We start from the raw sequence: 5,912 nt of genomic DNA, 5'->3' as shown, positions 1-5,912 counted from the left end.
GTTCAAGACCGCCTGCGCGTTCCCGGCAGCCGCTCCGGGAAAGCGGAAGCGACGTTGTCGCAACGTTTCGAAATGGACGCTGCATACAGCTTGGAAAAGTAAACATATAGGTTATTTTCCAAAAACAATCTGATATATAACATACAATACATAGCCATATTATCATAAAAACCCCCTAAACGATTTTTTTTTTTAGTAAACCATTTTTGCAACTGGGGTAGCATTAAAGATGTAGCTTATTTGTTTCTATTTCCTGTTAAAAGTGAGGCACTACCTAACACATTTCACATTTGTATACTGATTTTAATAAGTTATTGGCTAAAGTGGCCTACACCTTAGAAAAATAGAATACAAAATAGAAATGTAAGTGAAAAATCAGTGCCCAGTTTTAGTTTAGTTTACATGGACACTCACTTGCCAGATTTAAACATTACTGTTGGCCAAAATGCAGTTTAATACAACAATCGGGCAGTAAATTCTACCTCCATGAAGGTTTTAAACATTCAGGTCTTGTTGAAACGGTTTCAGAGAGGTGTTGATTCAACTTTATGGACATTTTAGAGGCTCTTGTTTGAAATGCGGCTGAATTGTGTTGCAGAGTTGAGAGGTGTTTCTAATATTTGGTCTACCCTGATTGATATACATGGGGTGGACAACACATGAGAAAACGTCTCACAGTATAATGCGGCATAGTTCAACAGCACAATAATTTTAGTTGCCAAAATGACCATAAAATTGAATCAGCACCTCACTATTTATTGCAGGGCTATTATATTAGACTGCGATAGTTTTACCTAATAAACTGGAAACTGAGTGTAGGTTAGCAACATTTTTGCACTGCAATGTCAGCTACAATAATCAACAAGGGTTGCCATATTTCAAACACAATGATCAGCACAGATACTGTTCGTAAAGGAGCACCAAACATGAAAACTGTTAGTGAAATTAGCCAACTTTATTCATGTCAGAAGACATGAATGTACACATAAATCAAAACAGTCCGTGCCGGCCTTTATTCATGATTATCTTTCACGTAAAGCATCTGGACTACTTAAAATATATCATATTTGTTAATATTGTGATTTAACTTTAAATGTAAGGCTACTTAATTTTCACAGTGGTGGAGGGTAACTAGGCACATTCACTCATTACAATTAGGCAATAGAGGTACTTGAAGATTTCTATTTTATAGTACTTTATACTGTATTCTGCGGCACTACATTTATCTGACAGCTATAGTTACTTTCCTAGATTAAGATTTTACTTTAAAAAAAACATTTGAAAAGCCTATCGAATGCGTTGTTAAAGAACGCCAGACTTTTACTTCAAACTTTGATCAGTCATGTAATCATCGCTGTCCTGCTGATAGTTTTGTGTTTATGAGAATTCAGCAACCACAGAAGCATACCAGAGTTTGCGTGTTTAACTATTATCACAGGTGTCAAATTTGACCCTTAAGAAAGCTTATGTCAGTGTCAGGCGGTCACACGAAGCCATCACCTTGACATGTCTTCCACGGGTCAGTGTGTTAATTATGGTGCTTCATTCCTTTGGCTGCAAAGGGCAGAGACATAGACCCTGACTTAGTTACAAGTCCTCTCTGATAATGTGGCTGAGGATGAAGTGGTGGCATATTCTGTGTAATGAGTGTGTGGACAAGAATACACATTTAAATTGCAAATAATTAGCACATAGTTTACACACTACACAGTAAAAAAAAAAAAAGCAGGAACAGCACCCCTTAAGACCGTCATACTGTAATATTTGAGGACTCTTAGACCACTCCATTACATTTCAAGGGTCAAAGGTCACTTTTTCATCTCTCTGACAATTGTACTTGTTATTTTGCATATTTTTTCAAATTTTACATAGACGTATGACCTAGTTGTACTCACCTTTTTGACCTATATGTTACAGTAGTGCTCGGTCACATTTACATGGTTATTTTATTTGTCATTTTACAACACATTGTTGTATAATAAAATACAAAAAAATAAATACACAAACTATATACAGTAAATAGTGATAAACGAGTCCTAAAATATGTAATATATTTTAATTTAATATGGTATTTTTTAATTTTACTTTGATCAAATATTTTTGTATTTCTCATCATGTTTTTTCTCACCTTAATGAAGTAACATTCTGAATGCTTTTTCAAGCAGCAGGCCAAGTGGAAGGATGTATAACCTAATAAAAACCTGTATGTTCCATGACATCTGGTTACTCACCAAGGCCATGTGCACTGGCCAATCAACTGTGTGTCAGTCTATGTAATCTCATAAACTAATAGAAAGTGGGACAATTAATGTGTCACTTGTGGTTGAAACATCAGATTAACACAGTGCCGCCTGCAATGGATTGGTCCTTTGCTGCCCCATCTGCCGTTAGCTTGCCCTGCAAATCCAATTATGTTCTTATGCTCCCTAGTCTAAAAATAGTTGAAAATGAGGGAAAACGCAGAAACAAGACGTCATTAGTTGTGAGCGCAGAGCAAATTATGTTATGGAGTTGATGGGTCCTTTCTGTGGAGACAATTGAGTTGTCATGAGGAGATGAGGGTGTGCAGCGCTCGGACGAGGGAGAGGTGGGTGGAATGGCAGCAGGGGATGCATAACAGGAAGAAGGATTAGGTTCAGAGTGGTGGATGTCTGAAGGAACTTAAGAAGAATCTTTTCAGATACCGGATGAAATAAGGTAGGCCACATAATGTGTCAAAACCAGGTTATAATGGTTTTAGTCTCAATGTTAGTCAGAAACCACCTGTAGGCCTGTGTGTCGCTGTCTGGATCATGAGCTACAGGATTCTTTATATATGCTGCTGCTGTAACAACACCATTGCCTGGGATCAACAATGTTTAAAGGTGAATAAGACTGAAGGTGCCCCTGTGCAAAGCGACAAACCGTTTACTCCAACTCACACTGAGGAAGTTGGAAGTAGGATGTTGCTGAAAAGGAGCCTGTGTGCTCCAGCAGGTTCCTCTGGATAAATCAGTTTGTATAATGTCAAAGGCTGTTTCATTAGCACGTTTTTAGTTACTCAGTTTTCATTATTATCAAATTAACTGTTATACTTGTATTTCCATGAACATATGTGATTTAAAAAAAACATTAAAATAATGATAATGATGTCCCTGTAGAAAAAATCAATTGTAAATAATTAAATTAATGACCAAATTCCATTTAGCTGCTTCAGTTTCAGGGTCCTGGTATTACACATGCTGGCTCACTGCACTGCACTGACTTACTGGGACGCTTAAACAGAACAAAGCAACCTGAGCTTTTCCTGCTATGACAAGTCAAAATGTCCGCTGTGAAAAAAGGCCTGTGCTGATTGTTGCGGCCACCGTGTGAACCTCTGCTCAGGTTACCTTGGTTGAAATGAATCAGAGTACACATAACCTGATTAACAGACCTGCGTAACGTGGAAATCTATCATGTCACCTGACATGTAAGCATGTAAGCATGTCTGCTTTCTGTCACTGTTTTAATTCTGTTTGTGTGTCAGAAAGGTCACAGAGTGAAATGGATGCAAAGTGCTGCACAAATGCCTCCAGCAGCAGTTAGAATGCATTCAATTCAATCAAAATAATCAAAGTCAACTAAAGACGTAAAGTCATCAAGGCGGAAAACAATTAACAATGTCCTCGAATGATTTAATATGAGACGGAATAAGATGATTATAATAAGATGCTTCCTGGAAGCTACCACACAAACATCCGGTCGTTAATCTCATTGTCAAACAAATAATGAAAAACTCAAGTTACTGAGAACCATGTTAATACCCCAGAGTGTTACGTTAATCTGGTTATTCACTGTAGCCATTATCTCATGCCAGTGGCGTTGTTAGTGGTAACTAATTAATACCACAATGGCAAAAATATCTCCAGTCAAAAGTTTTCTCGAGAGATGTGTCGGGTCTACATTTTGTCCACCATCTTCCATCCACCTTTATGGAAGAGTTAGCTCAGTTTGCTCTTTTTCCTGTTTTGTGCAATAGTGCGACCCTACACGTAATGTCACCATTACTGCGGTACAGCCTGCAGACTCTACGTGCTCCTGACCTACCAAGTTAAGGTGCAACCTAGCTTTTTAAAAAAATGTCCTCTATTTTAATGAGTACTTGCAGAGAATTACAAGGATCAGCGAGGTGCTACGATGTCCTCACATACAGCATTCATTTATGTGCCCCCTCCCCCCTGGCAATGGGCTCAAGAGAAAGTGGAGGAAAAAACCTTGTTTTACAATGTAACAATATAAAAAGAAAAACTCGTAATGACTGTTGATTTATAGGATCAGCAAATAAAACATTTAGCTATCATCTAAATGGTACTATCTTGTATTTAGTTTTACACAGAAGCTATGTAGTCCCATTTAACTGGACCTAAAGCTTTCTAGTGGAATAACTGAGTGGGATGTCATTATTGCGGTTATGTATGTGGTATATGCCCTAATATTAATATTTGGTTATGTTAGCTTCTCTTAATAAATCCTACATAAGATTCATAACAACCTTACCTACAGTTTAAATTATAGGCTAAGCAGATAGAAATAAGGGGTTGTTTCCTTGTTCAATGACTGATGTCACAGTGCCCTCCAAACTGATTTATGTAGTATCTAAGAGTACAGATAAAAAATACTATAGTAAGATATTGAATGGTAACTATAAGAACATGTTTTTTCCCCTCAGTTGTTCTCTTCTAATTCATAAGATGAAATGCCTAATGCGTATGCTTTGTGCTTGTTCTCACCTTAGTAAGATAAGATAAGATAAGATATTCCTTTATTTGTCCCACAATCGGGAAATTCCGAATAGTAATTTGTTGTCCGAAAAGTAATGTGTTGTCATTAGTATACCGGATATTTTCAGTTACCAGAAGCTTCTCAAGGTAATTTACCATTTCAGAAATCCTCCGACGTAAGCACATAAGTGCTTTAAAACTGCTCAACACCAGGCTCAAATGTACAGACTGAAATGGTACAAGCTGATACAGTATATGGAAAAAATCCAATTCAACAAACAAAAACATACAAATGTATTGTGTTTTATTTTTCTCAAGCTTTATCAAACTAAAACTGCAGCTTTGGGGGTTTGTCATTAAGCTGTTGAGAGTTTTTATGTGATGTGATCAGTGGAGACTACTTTATTTTGATAGTAAAAGTATGCAAGCAATTAACAGACGTGTTGGATTTGTGTTTTCAATTAGATCTAATTCCACTAAACCCTGTGCTTGTCCGTCTCAAACTCCGACCTCTAACCTCTGAACGTTCACTGTTTGTGACGTACTTCTAGGTGGGATTCTAGTCCGTGAGGTCATTCATCCTGTTTGTTCCCACTTGCCACAACTCCTGTACTTTACCACATTAGGTTGTTTTTGCATCAAAAATTACGCCTGAACTTCTAAGATCAGGAGCTTCATTCTGGAGCTGCCATTATGTAGTATTTTCTCTCCTCCTGCATTTCTAGTTTATTATTTCTATGCTAAAAAAGTTAGATTACATATGTCTTCCAACTAGTGTTTTTTCTAGAAAACCTTGCCTAAAAGCAAATATTTATTCTAACATTCTACATGTTAAGCATGTTAAGACATATATACAAATAGTCTGCTTGGGACCATAATGAGTGTTAGATTTTTTCCGCAAAAAAGTATAATTTCCACGTTAAAATCTACCTCATTAATAATTACAGAATCTATGAATATGCAAAATGTGTTCATTTCTTAAGCTGTCTCCTACTTCACTGTAAAGTCTGTTCTCATTGTTTGTGCTCTGGTGGCTTCAGGTTTCTATATCACACTTGTATAAGTTGCATACTAAACCAGGTTTGACTTTTAGACTATTTATGATGTCACAAATCATGCTCGTAGGCCCCGCCCATTAAAATCAGATTTTTCAGTGAGCACAGAGAAACT

This window comes from Morone saxatilis, unplaced genomic scaffold (assembly GCF_004916995.1).
Source record: "Morone saxatilis isolate NCDOM2014 unplaced genomic scaffold, NCSU_SB_2.0 Contig1, whole genome shotgun sequence".
NCBI classification, from domain to species: Eukaryota; Metazoa; Chordata; class Actinopteri; family Moronidae; genus Morone; species Morone saxatilis.
This window is presented reverse-complemented; position numbering follows the sequence as displayed.